Source organism: Pongo abelii, chromosome 10, assembly GCF_028885655.2.
Source record: "Pongo abelii isolate AG06213 chromosome 10, NHGRI_mPonAbe1-v2.0_pri, whole genome shotgun sequence".
NCBI lineage: Eukaryota > Metazoa > Chordata > Mammalia > Primates > Hominidae > Pongo > Pongo abelii.
This window is the reverse complement of record NC_071995.2, coordinates 23797572-23814292: the sequence shown is the minus strand read 5'-3', so window position 1 is coordinate 23814292 and position 16721 is coordinate 23797572. Positions and strand designations below refer to the sequence as shown.

Here is a 16721-nt window from a genome sequence, read left to right as displayed (position 1 = left end):
GGCAATAGAATCAGACTTCGTCTCAAAAAAAAAAAAAAAAAAAAACTTTTGTTATAAAGTTGATATTGGGCCAGGTGCAGTGAGTCATGCCTATAATCCCAGCCGAGGCTGGAGGATCACCTGAGGCCAGGAGTTTGAGACCAGCCTAGGCAACATAGTGAAATCCCATCACTACTAAAAACACAAAAATTAGCCAGGCATGGTGACACATACCTGTAGTCCTAGCTACTTGGGAGGCTGAGGCACGAGAACTGCTTGAACCTGGGAGGCAGAGGTTGCAGTGAGCTGAGATCGCACCAGTGCACTACAGCCTGGGTGACAGAGCAAGATCAAAAAAAATAAAGCTGATATTGAATACTGCAACCAAAAACTTTAGCATTACAGTATGTACTTTCTCTTTGTTCTCAAACATCAATAAGATTTTTTAAATGAGCCTTTTAATAATTATTTTGTGAACCAATCTAAGTGTTTTATAACGGTATTGAAATTTTGCAAACTAGTACTCTATATTTGCGTTTAATTTTGTTCAAAATCAGTTGCAAAATTTAATTAAAACATTGGATCATCAAAAGACTTCAGCTTTTTAAGTTTTAGCAAATTCTGATTATTAAACTAAGCTTTCAAACAGGAAGACATTAAAATTACCTCTATGAAAGCAAAGAAAAAATAGAAAAAATGTAAAAATACATTTAACGAGAATGTAAAATTAACAAAAATTGAATTCCATCATAATAGATTCATTCTTTGAATATATTTTATAACGGAAAGAGTGAAATTGATAAATCCAATAATTTTGCTGCAGCTACATTTGATAAATTATTCTTACAAACCCTAGAGACAACTTAAGACGGTTTATCTTGAAAAAAAATCTTTTTTTAAAAAAGATACTATGGACCAGGCATGGTGGCTCACGCCTGTAATCCCCAGCACTTCGGTAGGCCAAGGCAAGAGGATTGCTTGAGGCCAGAAATCTGACACCAGCCTGGGCAATGTAGTGAGACCCCATCTTCACACACACACACAAACACACACACACACACACACAAGATAATATGAATGGAGGTTAAAAATCTTTACTTCTGAAAATATTTGAGCCCAAAGTATTTTACATATCAATAAAAAAAATTTATAATATCTTCCATTTAGCAGAATTTTCTCTGAATTTTCCAAGTACTTCAGAATCTGTAGAGAGAATATTTTCTGTATTAAAAATATTATGGTCTAGAAGAATAAATTTGTAGGACTTACACTTACTGATTTCAAGACTTACTATAAAGCTACAAAAATTAAGAAAGTATGTATTGGCATGCACACTTTCTTAATTTTTGTAACTTTATAGTAAGTCTTGGCATTCATTATATGAATATATGGAATATACATAGAATAAATATGTATGTATATGGAGTATATATAGAATATATTTGATATATGACATGCACATATATACACATATATATAGAATATACACATATATATTCTATATATACTCCATATACGGTATGCATATATATACACATATTCTATATATATTCCATATATTTATATAACTTATATATTTATATATATGGAATATAGATGTAAGCAGAATAAAAGGCAGAAATAGAACTATACACATACATGGCCCATTGATTTTCGACAAAGATGCCAAGGTATTTCAATGTGAAAGGAATAATCTTTTTCAACAAATGATACTGGAAGAACTGGTTATTCAGAAGTTCTATAGTTTGGATATGGGTTGTTTGTCCCCAGCAAATCTCATGTTGAAATTTGATCCCCAAGGTTGGAGGTGGCCTAATGGGAAGTGTTTGAGTCATGGGGCAGATCCCTCATGAATAGATTAGTGCCCTTCCCTGGGGGTAAGTGAGTTCTCACTCTATTAATTCCTAAGAAAGCTGATTCTTAAAGAGAGCCTAGTACCTTATGCCTCTCTCTCTTTCCTCCTCTCTTTCTATGTTATCTCCACAACACCAGCTCCCTTTCACCTTCCACCATGAATGGAAGTAGCCTGAGGTCCACACCAGATGCAGATGTTGGTGCCATGTTTCTTGTACAGCCTGTAGAACCATAAGCAAAATAAACCTCTTTTCTTTATAAATTTCCCAGTCTCAGGTATTTCTTCACAGGAACACAAAACAGATTAAGACAAGAGGGAAAAAAAATGAAGCTTAATCCTTAATCTTCATTTCACAAAACTTAACTTGAAATGGGTAACAGAATTAAATGTAAATGTTAAAAGTTATAAAAAGTTGTGACCTTGGCATAGGTAGAGATTTCTTAGAACATAAAAAGCATGTGCTATAAAACAAATAAATGAATACATAGGACTTTATCAAAGTGAGAACTCTTGCTCTGAAAAATACAACCAAGAAAATGAAAGGTGAGTCACAGAGAAAATATTTGTCATACATGTATATACTGATAAAGAGCTTATATCCAAAACTCTTACAATTCACAAAGAGAAAGAAGTCAGTTCTTAAAAGTGAGCAAAAAGCCAGGCATGGTAGCACACGCCTGTAGTCCCAGCTGCTCAGCAGGCTGAGGTTGGGGGATTGCTTAAGGCTAGGAGTCTGAGGCTGTAGTGCACTATCCTCACACCTGTGAATAACTATTGCACTCCAGCCTGGGCAATATAGTAAGACTCCAGCTTTAAAAAAAAAAAAAAAACTGAGCAAAAGATCTGAAAAGACACTTTACAAAAGAAAATATATGAATAGCAAAAAAAGAAAACAAAAAAAGTACATTATCTTAAGTCATCATGGAAATGCAAATTTAAATCACAATAAGATACCACTGCCCATCCATTAGAGTGGCTAATATTAAAAAGACTGATAACATCAAATGTTGGGGAGAATGTGAATCTACTAGGACTCGTGGATTGCTGATGGGAACGCAAACGGTATGGGAATTTTGGAAAATAGTTTAACAATTTCTTATAAAGTTAAACACATAGCTCAACCCAGCAATTCCACTCCTAGGTTTATCCAATGGAAATGAAAACACATATCCACGTAAGAATTTAAATCTGAGTATTTATAGCAACTTCATTTATAATAGCCCCAAACTGAATCCAACCCAAATGTCTATCAATAGGTGAATGGACAAATTTGTTTCTTTTTATTAAGTAGTATGCCATTGTGTGGATGTAGCATATATATATATATATATATATATGTATTTTTTTTTTTTTTCATTCACAAGCCAAAGAATATTTTGGTTATTTCCAATTTGGGGCTACTATAAATAAAGGTGCTATAAATATTCATGCAGATATCTTTGTATGAATATAAGTTTTCATTTATTTTGGGTAATCACATAGGACTGGGATTGCTGGGTTAATGGTATATTTAGCTTTATAAGAAACTGCCAAACTGTTTTCCAAAATGGTTGTATTATTTGGATCTCCATTAGCAATGTATGGGAGTTCTAGTTGCTCTGTATTTTAGCCAGCATTTTATATTTTCATTTTTTTGTTTTTTTTTTTTTAATTTTACGTGTTGTTACGAACTCAGTTGTGTCCTACCCAAAATACATGTGCTGAAATCTTAACCCTCAATGTGACTGTATTTAGAGATAGGGCCTTTCAGGAGGTAATTTAGGTTAAATGACATCACATGGGTGGGGCTGTAATCCAACAGAACCGGCATCTTTATAAGAGGAAGAAACACCAGGAATTCACGTGCACAGAGGAAAGGCCACGTGAGGCCACAGCAAGAAGGCACCACCTGTAAGCCAAGAAAAGAGGCCTCCCTAGAAACCAACATACTGGTTCTTAATTTTGGACTTCCAGCCTCCAGAAATGTGAGAAAATAAATTCCTGTTGCAGTCCATTCTGTGGTATTCTGTGGTGATAGCCAAGCAGACTAATACAGATTGTAGAGTGTTATCTCACTGTGGTTTTCGTTTGTACTTCTCTAGTGATTAATGATATTGAACATCCTTTCATGTGATTATTTGCATCTTTAGCTCTTTTTATGAAGTATGTGTCTGCAAAAAATTAATAACTTTGTGCACCAAAACCAATTCTAAGTACACTTTGCTCCACACATTTCTTCATTCATTAGGATCATTGTCTTTACCGTGATTCTGTGACTCACCAGCGTCTGTGTTTGGATGAATAATTTTTGTAAAAATTATGTTTCAGTGCTGAAAGCTTTCTTTTTCCCACAATGGACAGTTATACAAACTTTAATATAGTTATTACCTTTTATACATTTGATAAAAGTAACTTCTTTTAATTTATGAAAGAAAAATTTAATAAGCTATAAAAATCTCTGTGAAAGCAATAAGACAAATGTATAAAAATGATTTTATTTAGCTGAGCATGGTGGCACGTGCCTGTAATCCCAGCTACTCAAGACACCAAGGGAGGAGAATCTCCTGAACCCTGGAGGCAGAGGTTTCAGTGAGCCAAGATTGCGCCACTGTACTTCAGCCTGGGCAACAGAGCGAGACTCCATCTCAAAAAAAAAAAAAAAAAAAGATTTTATATCTTCTTTTTCCTAGATGTTGACTTACTGGAACAAGAGCAAAATCTGCATTAGATGAGAGACTCTAAACTTCTCCATAAGTTGGTGTTCAATAATAATGTTTCTTAAGGTCATTGGAGACTTCTGTGAGCGTCCATCCACCACAAATAACTCCACATCTGTGTTATCTGCTTTTGTTTATTTATTTATTTATTTGTGAGACAGAGTCTCGCTCTGTCGCCCAGGTGGAGTACAGTGGTGTGATCTCAGCTCACTGCAACCTCCGCCACCTGGGTTCAAGCAATTCTTGTGCCTCAGCCTCCCGAGTAGGTGGGACTACAGGTGTGTGCCACCATGACCAGCTAATTTTTGTATTTTCAGTAGAGACAGAGTTTCCCCATATTGGCCAGGCTGGTCTCGAACTCCTGGCCTCAAGTGATCTGCCTGTCTCGGCCTCCCAAAGTGCTGGGATTACAGGCATGAACCAGTTCACCTGGCCTATTGTCTGTTTTCAGATGGCCTATTTGAATTATGTCTGAACATGATACACCTGTAGCCTCATCAAATTTGTTTTTGTTTTGTTTTGTTTTTGAGACAGGGTCTCACATTGCTCAGTCTGGAGTGCAGTGGCACCATCACAGCTCACTTCCAGCCTTGACCTCCCTGGGCTCAGGTGATCCTATCACCTCAGCCACCCAAGTAGGACTACAGGCACGCACCACCATGGCCAGCTAATGTTTGCAATTTTTTTGTAGAGATGGGGTCTCGCTATGTTGCCCAGGCTAAATTTGTTTCTCCAAATGTAGATATTAGAAAACGTGGGATTTGTTTTCATTGATTGTGAAAGTGCAAGTCCTTCTCCATGTTGTTGCTGACTACTGACAATGCTTTAAAACTCCCATTGTGTAAAGTAAGAATTTCTTGGAGATACTTAGCTCCTGCATTTTCTATTCTGTTAAAAGAAAAATCTACTGCTTCTAGGGTAATATTGCTTTTACATCAGCCAGATACATAATTCCATCCTGAGTTATTTGATTGCAGCTGACATCAAGGTAGCATAGGCTACTGTTCAGATACATTGAATAACACGTAATTGTTGTATACTACAGTTTTTTATATTATGCTTACACATGTGTAGTTGAACAAGGCAGTTTTTTTCTTTCAACATATGGCCTACGTGGGCTGTGGACTCTTTCTGTTTGCCATACTGCATAGGTCAGTTTAGGTTTATTCCCTTAATTGCTTTGTTTTGAGTTAGTATTGTAGCAAATGCTATCACACTTTGCATTCCCAGATCACAGTAACCCAGACCTACTTTCTCTAAGGATGAATTAATTTGCAGCATTGCAGCAAAAAATATTCCACTGTTATTTTTAATCTTGTTTCCAGTCATTCTTAGGTATTTCAGAGTTGTGTTCTTATTTAGTGCTTTGCCAATCAATTCTCCACCTTGGCTGGGTGCAGTGGCTCATGCCTGTGATGCCAGCACTTTATGAGGCCGAGGCAGATGTATCACCTGAGGTCAGGAGTTCGATACCAGCCTGGCTAACATGGCGAAACCCTGCCTCTACTGAAAATACAAAAATTAGCCAGGGATGGTGGCGCATGCCTGTAATCCCAGCTACTCGGGAGGCTAAGGCAGGAGAATTGCTTGAACCCGGGAGGTGGAGGTTGCAGTGAGCCAAGATTATACCACTACAGTCCAGCCTGGGCAACAGAGCGAAACTCTGTTAAAAAAAAAGAAAAAGAAAAAGAAAAATTCTCCTTCAGGCCCAGTATCATCAAACATAAAGTTTAAGTAAATGAGATTAAGTTATTTCCGAAGCAGTTTTACACTATAGTATGTGCCAACATCACTTACGAGGTTATATCTAACATCCAAACTCTTAATATATAACTGATTATTTAAAAAAAAAAAAAGAACTGAGATTGTGCAGTGGCACTATCATAGTTCACTGAAGCCTTGAACCCCTGGGCTCAAGTGATCCTCCTGCCTTGGCCTCCCAAATTTCCGAGTTTACGGGCATGAGCCACTGTACCCAGGCTAGTTAACTATTTAAAATTCTAGAAAGAGGCCAGGTGCCGTGGCTCAAGCCTGTAATCCCAGCACTTTGGGAGGCCAAGGCAGGCAGATCACGAGGTCAGGGGATTGAGACCATCCTGCCAAACATGGCGAAACCCCTTCTCTACTGAAAATACAAAAAATTAGCCGGGTGTGGTGGCGGATGCCTGTAGTCCCAGCTACTTGGGAGGCTGAGGCAGGAGAATGGTGTGAACCTGGGAGGCAGAGCTTGTAGTGAGCCGAGATCACGCCACTGCACTCTATCTAGCCTGGGCGACACAGTGAGACTCTGTCTCAAAAAAAAAAAAAAAATTTTAGAAAGAATCCAAAAATCTTCACATGTTACTCTTTTTACTGTCAATAAGTAATTATTAACAGCAATGTTTAATGTGCTTCATTCTAGTTAACGCCCACTGGGGCCAATGCCAGAGCTGTGGTCAGAATGGGGGCCAGAGGGGATGAACCAGCCAGGGCAGAGGCAGCATCCTACCAGCTGCTCCACCTACTCCTCTCACCCCACAGGCTGCAGCAGCTGTGCCACCATTCAATGCTAAAAGTTTTTTTTTGTTGTTGTTGTTGTTTTGTTTTTGTTTGTTTGTTTGAGACAGGGTCTTGCTCTGCAGCCCAGGCTGGAGTGCAGTAGCATGACCACGGCTCACTGCAGCCTCAACCTCCCCAGCTCAAGTGATCCTCCCAGCTCAGCCTCCCAAGTAGCTGGGACTATAGGTGCACACCACCCTTCCTAATTTTTTAATTTTTTGTAGAGATGAAGTCCCACTGTGTTGTCTAGGCTGGTCTTGAATTTCTGGGCTCAGGTGACCCTCCCACCTTGGCCTCCCAAAGTACTGGGATTATAGGCGTGAGCCACCACACCCAGATCTGAAAGATTTTTAAATGGAATTTACAAAAGCCTTTACAATAATGTTAGATATTTCACTTTAGGCAGAATAACGGCCTTCCAAAAGATTTGTTTTGATTCTATAAATTGGATGAAGAACTTCTATTACTGAAATTAACTGATATTCTATTTTAAGTATCTGATAACACTGGAAAAAAAAAAAAACAGCCACCATTTAACTGTTTGCAAAGCCTTTCCTTCTGCTAATGGAGCCAACACCTTAATAGCTATTGCTCCACTTTTCATAAGTGCACAAAAGAAGTTTCAATAAAAATGGGCAAAATTAATTGAAACATCGATCTAATCCAAAGGTGTGCTTCACAAAGTGATATGTAAATAGGCTTTATACATCTTCATATTTTAAATTTTTGTCTCTGGGTACAGTCTTTTAAAATTAAGTATTCGCTTTTAAAGTAGAAGCCAATGTTTCTTTAACTGATTTGTTTATTTTGGATTTTCAGTAGTCAGTGATATTACTATGGTCCCTACGGTAGATGTAAATAGTGGCAAACACGCTGTTCAAATAACACACCCACCATTAATGTTCTTAAGAAATGGAAACACAGTAATTTTTTCATTAGACATGTATGTTATGGGTTGAATTGTGCCCCACCCCACCCCCGCAAATTTATATATTAAAGTCCTAGCACCAGTACTGCAGAATATGATCTTATTTGGGAATAGGGTCATTTTAGGCTTAATTAGTTAAGATGAGGTAATACTGGAGTAGAGTGCCCCTCTAATACAGTGTGACGGTGTCCTTACCAAAAGGGAGAAATTTGGACACAGACGTGAACACAAGGGAAATGCCATGTGAAAGTAATGGCAGAGAGTTGGGGTGATATTTTTGCAACCCATGGAATGCCAAAGTTTGCCAGCAATTCACCAGAAGCTAGGGTAGAGGCATGGAACAGATTCTCTTTCATAGCCCTCAGAAGGAACCAATCCCACTGACAGCTTGATTTTGGACTTCCAGCCTTCAGAACTGTGAGACAATGAATTTATGTTCTTTAAGCCACCCACATTGTGCGTACTTTGTTACAGCAACCTTAACAGACTAATACAATGTGCTTACATTATTTTTAAGTACATTATTGCTAAAAAGGCTTATTATAAAATAAAAATGCATTACCACTCAATAGTATAACTAAGCCATTTTATATGTGAATTGTGCAATGAATGACAAAACATAGTACTAAAAATTCCCGGCCAGGCGTGGTGGCTCACGCCTGTGATACCAGCACTTTGGGAGGCTGAGGTGGGCAGATCACCTCAGGTCAGGAGTTCAAGACCAGTCTGACCAAGATGGAGAAATCCCGTCTCTACTAAAAATACAAAATTAGCTGGGCGTGGTCACGCATGCCTGTAGTCCCAGCTACTCAGGAGGCTGAGGCAGGAGAATCACTTGACCCCAGGAGGCGGAGGTCGCAACGAGCCCAGATCGCAGCATTGCACTTCAGCCTGGGCAACAAGAGCGAAACTTCATTTCAAAAAAAAAAAATTTCCAGACTTCTCAATATACTTTAACAGTAGGACTGTGCCACCTTTATTCCCTGCATGTATCTCATGTACTTCTAACCAATGTACTTCCAACCAACAATTTATTATATTTCTCACTCATCTCCAGGGACTGGTAGACTGGTGGATACGTGCATCTTGCAAGCTAAAACACATGCCAGGCACAGGTCATGGCACAACTGGCTGATAAACTAAGTGGCTGGAAGGAACAGCTGTATTAATTACTTCACTCACTGCCACCTGAGACCAACTTCAGCTGATCCTCACTGCTCATGTCCAAGTGAACTTTTTTATATTCACAGATTCCCTGAATGGGTATCTTCAAAATGGAGCATAAGTTATTTTATGTCTGGAAAGGGCTGGGGAAAGAGTGATAACCTGATCATATTTAAGATTTAACATGTGTGTAGCTGAAGTCTCTGTTTGGTGCACTTACATCTCTCATACTACTAGAAGAGACCGTGACAGAAGCTGGAAGTATAAAGTGAAGGCTTACCAAAATCATCTCAGATTATTAAAATGCATCTATTGCATTATTATATTTTATTTAAAATGATAATCATATTTTATTTAAAATGAAAAATCCAGGAAGATGCTAAAGTGAGCGGGCAGTAGAATATGTGGTCACTATTTTTTTTTTTTTTTAGACACAGTCTCACTCTATCACCCAGGCTGGAGTGCAGAGGTGCAATCATGGCTCACTGCAGTCTTATCTCCCAGGCTCAGGTGATCCTCCCACCTCAGCCTCCCAAGTAGCTGGGACTACAAGTGCTTGTCACCACAGCCAGCTAATTTTTGTATTTTTTGTAGATACGGTGTTTTGTCATGTTGCCCAGGCTGGTCTTGAATTCCTGGGCTCAAGCCATTTGCCCACCTCAGCCTCCCAAAGTACTGGGATAACAGAGGTGAGCCACTGCGTTCCACCTGTGGTCACCTATTTCATAAGGCTTTATGGTAGATTGTTTCCATAATCGTTCCAAGTGAAGTATGCTACCTTGTATACATACCAGTGGTATACCTAGTACATTTGACCCACAGAACAATTTTTTTAACAAAATTTATTGGTAATGCAAAATAAACCATCATTCTCTTTAGGCTCTATAAAGATATGAGTCCCCTGTTACTGACTTTGCTTAAAATATAGCAAGCTTTTCTAATTTATAGGCTCAAATTGGTTGTTTTCTTTTTTTTTCTCTCAGCCACATTTTCCTCAATTACATCTTTAATTTTCGTTTCTGTTCCCATTGTTCTCACTTGATCCTCAGGCAATCCTATACTTATTAAATTTGATTTTTTTTTACTCTTCTCCATCTTTATCATCTTCTTTCTCATTATTTTAATCTGGTTTTGTGGCTTTTTCTTTTTTTAGAAAATTTTCAGATCTGCCCTCTCCATCAAAAATCCCATTTTCTCAGTACTTATTCTGTTCTTTACTACTTTCAAAGTAAACTTACAAATAACAAATATAAAAGATACTTAGGTCCCACCCCCAGATATTCCAATTTAATACTCTGGAGTGTGGCCCAAGCAGGTTTTTTTTAAATTGTGGTAAAATATACATGGCATACGATTTGTCATTTTAGCCTCTTTTAAGTGTGCAATTCAGTGTCATTAAATACATTTACATTGTTGGCAACCATCACCAGCATCTATTTCCAGAAATTTTTTCATCTTCCAAGCAGATAATTCTTAACAACTCCCTCTTTGACATGAAAAAATGATTCTCAGAAATAATCATAAAATAAAATGAATCATAATAATGATCAGAAAAGAAACATAGTAAAAATGTTCTTCTATTCAACTTTTATACAATACTGCCAGTAAAAAATAAAGAGCAAATATACACTAAAAAGCACATTGACTTATTTAATGGCTTTTCTGTCTGCCTAACCATTTGAACTTTGACCCTTTGGCTCAAGCAGTCCTCCTACCTCAGCCTCCCGAAGTGCTGGGATTACAGGCATGAGTCACTGTGCCCAGCCTGATTTCTAATTTAGAATCTACTGTATAAATTCAGGGATAGGTAGTGCTGTGGGGATTGGAGACAGGATCCAAGGGAGCTCAAATTATTCATAAATGTTGCAAATGTAATTTTGCAACCAACACAGGTAGCTGAGTCTATGTGTGTTGGAGGCAACTATATAACTGGAAATTGTCTGAATTAGCTACCATGTAGAATAAAACGTTTATTCAAAAAGTAATAAAAATGTGGCTAGGTGAGTGATGAAAACAACCCTCAGTGGAGAGGGGAGCTGGAAAGGGGATGGGAAGGGCAGGTTGCTCTCCCCTGAGGTTAAGTCACCTCTTAACCTCACGCCTGGTGGCTCACGCCTGTAATCCTAGCACTTTGGGAGGCCGAGGCAGGCAGATCACTTGAGGTCAGGAGTTCAAAACCAGCCTGTCCAACGTGGTAAAACCCCATCTCTACTAAAAATACAAAACATTAGTGGGGCATGGTGGTGAGTGCCTGTAATCCCAGCTACTTGGGAGGCTGAGGCAGGAGAATCCCTTGAAACCGGGAGGCAGAGATTGCAGTGAGCCAAGATCGCACTACTGCACTCCAGCCTGGGCAACAGAGCGAGACTCCATCTCATAAAAAATAATAATCATAAAATAAAATAAAATGTAATAGTATCTGTAACAATTACTAAAACTAAACCAACAAAATAATTTTTCAGGAAGGAGTATGCTATCATTGCCATTATCTAGAATTAATGGCTCACTGTGCTAATAAAAATCAAAGTAATTTTTAGTAGGTTTTAGTACTGTTTCAAGATTCTCAGTGGACAATACATCTGCTTAGTGCCTGCTCTTAAGATAGACCGCTCTCACGGTCCCACCCTTGGCACATCACTGGTCCATACTTTGTTAGACCTCTCCCCCTGATCGAATGATAGAGGCTGGAGGAAGAGAAATTCTAGGCAGACAAGGGCGGGTCTCTGGCAAAACCCCACCTTCCAGGTGAAAAGCCTGAAACCCAGCGCCCAAAGTGAGAACTTGCATCCCTGTGTGCCTGCTCTTTCCCTCCCTATTGGTTCTTTCTGAATAATGTCTTTCTACCAATCAAATGTTGCCTGTTCCAAAACTATCTACGGCCTTCCCCACCTCATCCTGTGTCTGTAAAGACTCCAGACTCAGCTGGCAGAGGAGAGAAGTGGCTGGATGTTGGGAAGAAGCAGGTTGACTTCAGAGAAAGCAGCTGGATGTCAGAAAGAGACAATTTGAATTCAGAAGAGAGAGACAGAGAGGTAACTTAACTTCAGGGGAGAGCAACCTGCCCTTCTCATCTCCTTTCCAGCTCCTCTCTCCACTGAGAGTTGCTTTCATCACTCAATACAATTCTCTACATTCACCATGCTTCAGTTCATCAGTATGACCTCATTCCTTTTGGGCACCAGAAAAGAATTCGGGATGCACTAAGCACGGGTACCCAAAAAAAGCTCTCATACTGGCCCTTTGCCCTCACTGGTGGAGGGCAGCTGCCCCGTGTGACACTGCTGTTTGCAGTCAGCAGAGCTAAGGGAGCATTGTAACACACCCTCTGGGGCCTTGGAGTCATAGGCACCCCAACGTGGATGCTGCCGTGGGGCCTGCATGAAGTTTGCTCCTGCTGGTGCTAAAGCAGCTGGTTCCCACACTTTCTTACTTGAGCACTCCCTCCCCTGAGGAGTGGAGCACAGCAGACCCGAGTGAGTGGAGTTTGCTCCTTACGGCACCTAAGTTCTCCCACCTGTGAGGGGTTGAGCGAGGTGGGCTGAGTTAAAGGGGCACTTCTGTCGCAAGTCCTACAAAGGGGTCAAGAAAATATCCTGCAGCACCACATTGACTCCAGGCTTGGCATTGTGATTTGCTTTGCCCTCTCTTACAGCCTTGAGTTTGCCATATAAAAAAGCCTGAGCTAGTAGGCTTCATGCTGGAGTCATTAGGCCCAATCAACAGCAGTACTAACCGCCAGGCATGTAAGTGCATTTTTCAGACAATCTAGCCCCAGACAAGCTACCTCACGATTTCAGTCACATGAGTAATTCCCAGCAATACCAAAAGAAGAATATCTCATTTGAGTCCAGCTTGAGTTGCACTGGTCCATAAAATTATAAGCAAATAAAAGGGATGATGTTTCAAGGCACTAAGTTTTGGGGTTGATTTTTGTGCAGCAATAGGTAATTAATACACCATTGTAAGAATTTTGGTTTTTATTTTGAGTGAGATGGGAAGACATTCTAATATTTCGAGCCAGAGTGACATGATCTGACCTTTCAAGAAGATTACTCTGGTTACTATGTTGGAAAAAAAACCCACAAAAACATAGGTAGCCAAAGAAAGAAGGAGGGAGACAATTTAGCAAGGTGATACAGTAAGCTAGATGAGACATGATGGTGGCAGTCGGGTAGTAGCAGTGCAGATGATGAGGAATGGTCAGAATCTGGGTTCTAAATTATGAGAAAGTTTGTTGATAGATTTAATGTGAGGTGAAAGAAAGAGAATCAAAAAGTCTCATGGATTTTTTGCCAGATGATGGCATGAGAAAGAGGGCAAAAATAGTAAGCTGGGGGAGGACAATAACATCAGGGATTCTGTTCAGGAATGTTAAGTTAGAAATACCTATAGACATCCAGTCTGCAGGACAATGATTCTTGATTTATATATGAGATATAAACTTAAGAGTTGTGAGCATATAAATAAGATTGAAAGCCATGAGGCTAGATGGAATTTTCTAGGGATTTAGAGCAAATTGAGAAGAGAAGTTCCAATAACTAAATTCTGAGACAGACATTTCAATGTTTAGAGCAGCTGTTCTCAAAGTATGATCTGTGGTCCCATGGGGTTCCCTAAGACTCTCATATGGAAACCTGGAGGTCAAAACTACATTTTCATAACCATACAAAGATATTATCTGCCTTTTTTTTTTTTTTTTTTTTTTACTGTGTTGACAATCGCACTGAAATACAAAAACAATGGTGGGTAAATTGCTGTCACTTTAGCATAAATCAAAGACGGTGGTACTAAACTCAATTAGAAGTTATTGTATGTTTCACCACTGTTGCTCTTGTAGTTTAAAATGAAATGCCAACTATTGCTCTTGTAGTTTAAAATGAAAATGTAAGAATGCCCTTGAGGACAGAGTAACCATTCCTGATGATCCTTTGTTACACATCTATTTATTAACAACATTCTGTATAAAAACATGGAAACTTCTCATAAAGTACTTCTGGTCCAAAGTAAAATACTTTGATTGGCTCAAGGAAAGACACTTGTGCCATTGTTTGAATTGCAGGCTGGATGACTCTCTTTATGGAACACATTTTTTTATCTGAAAATCAACTAACAGAAAAATTAGGTTTATTCAAACTTGGGTTTTTGGCAGACATTTTCTTGAAAATAAACCAGGTAGGCCGGGCACAGTGGGGCTCATGCCTGTAATCCCAGCACTTTGGGAGGCCGAGGCGGGTGGATCACGAGATCAGGAGATCGAGACCATCCTGGCTAACATGGTGAAACCCCGTCGCTACTAAAAATACAAAAAAATTAGCCGGGCGTGGTGGCGGGTGCCTGTAGTTCCAGCTACTTGGGAGGCTGAGGCACGAGAATGGCAGGAACCCGAGAGGCGGAGCTTGCCGTGAGCCGAGATCGCGCCACTGCGCTCCAGGCTGGGCGATAGAGCGAGACTCCGTCTCAAAAAAAAAAAAAAAAGAAAAGAAAAGAAACCAAGTGACCTTGTCACTTTAAGGAAAACAACTGACTGTATTTGTTGCCAGTGATAACATTTAAACTTTCAAGCAAAAATTTTGGAAGATTTGCCTCTGTAAGCTTGACAGCTTCCCAATATTGTCAGGTGAGATCAGTAGTGATATTAGGAAATGTGATTTTTTTTATATTATATAATGAGATGTGTCAACATTTGAAAAATCTGCATAATTCAGGGAACTCATATTTTCCAATTGACCAATGCATAATGTTACAAAATCATGAATGGGTAAAAAAGCCATTTAAAGTGCAGGATAGACAATAGATTTTCACATAACTGAGTACAAAAAGTTTACTGATACAGTTTTAGATTGCACTTTACAAGTGACCTTCAAGAAACTACCACTTGGAATTCAGGTACAAAATCAAAGGGGAACATCCAAAATTATTTCAAAAGGGTATTAAAATACTCTTCCTTTTTCCAAATATATTACCTAAGTTAGGTCAGATTTTCTTCATATCCTTCAACCCAAACAATGCATTAGAATAGATTGAATTAGAAGGAGAAATGACACTCCAGCTGTCTTCTTTTAAACTAGACTAGGAGTGGGCAAACCTTTTCCATAAAAGTCCAAATAGTTGTTATTTTAGGATTTGCCTGCCATACAGTTTCTCTTTGTCACAAATATGCAACTCTTTCATTGTAGTGAGAAAACTGCCACAAATACTATGTAAGTTAGTGAACATGGCTGTATTCCAATAAATATTTATAAAAATAAGCAGTGGTCTGAATTTGTCCAATAGGCTGTAGTTTGCAGAACCTAGCTCCACACTAGACAGTAAATATGTTTTCAAAACTATAAAACAATACCAGTTTTCTCACTAATTTGTTTTGAAAAAGTTTTTTTCCATAAAAATTGTACGTAGGTTTTGAAAATGTAGCTATTTTTTCATAAAATTGTATTTCTCTTAACATGTAGTGGGTTTCTAATTATCATATTTAAACAAATTAATCAATAATTCTTTTTAAGTCTCAACTTTAATTTCTGATACAGTCATAGCTGATAGATAAAAACCACATAACCAAAAGCTCTTTGAGAGCTTTAATAATTTTTAAGAATGTAAATGGGGTCTTGATACCAAAAAGTTTGAAAACTACTGGTTTATAGGCAGGAGACATGAGAAGAAACCAGTAAATGAGACAGTGGAGGAGTGGCCCATTGAGGAAGGAGAAAAACTGGAAATGGGATATCCTGGAAACCAAGTGAACAAATTGTTTCAAGGAGGAGAGTGTGAGACTAACTGTGTCAACTGATAATAGCATCATCAAAATGCTAATGGTAAGGAGGACCAGGTCCAGTGGCTCACACCTGTAATTCCAGCACTTTGGGAGGCCGAGGAGGGAGGATTGCTTGAGCCTGGGAGTTCGAGACCAGCCTGAGAAATATAGCAAGACCTTATCTCTGTAAAAAATAAAAAAACTAGCTTGGTGCTGTGGCATACCCCTGTGGACCCAGCTACTTGGGAGGCTGAGATGGGAGGATCACTTGAGCCCAGGAGGTCAAAGCTGCAGTGAGCCATAATTGTACCACTTCACTCCAGATACTGGTCTCAAAAAAATGCTAATGATAAGGAACCAATAGACAGGGAAATGTTAAGCTTCAAGAGACAGAAGGGCTAATCACTGGCTGTAGGACACTGGAGAAGAGGAAGGCATCCAGGGCACTTGTCTTCGTCCATTTGGGTTGGGGAGGCCTTTGCTGAGGGTGAGAAGACCTCATCTACTGGCAAAGAGGACTCATCAGAATTTAGGGACTCAAGGTCCCCAGGTTCGTCAGGGTCTACCCACATGTCCCCATTCCAACTTACAGGATCTCATTCTTTCCCAGTCGGTGCCTATACTTTTACAGTAGATACCCTACACTATAGGAAATAAGGCTGTCCTTTATGGCACACCTAGAAGCTCTTAGGTTATTTATGCTGTGCTTGACCTGGGAATTTAAATTCCTGAGCTCATCATTTTCTTTCATTACTTTATCCAGTGGCATTAGTAGCAACCAATCAACATCATTATATTTTTCAGTTTTACAAA

The 16721-nt window shown here is 39.1% G+C and overlaps 1 pseudogene; it reads right to left on the bottom strand.

Annotated features, from left to right (window-relative positions):
- Positions 1–3542: 3542 nt before the first annotated feature.
- Positions 3543–16480, bottom strand: LOC100456175 (leucine-rich repeat-containing protein 34-like; annotated as a pseudogene).
- Between the last annotated feature and the right edge of the window lie 241 nt (positions 16481–16721).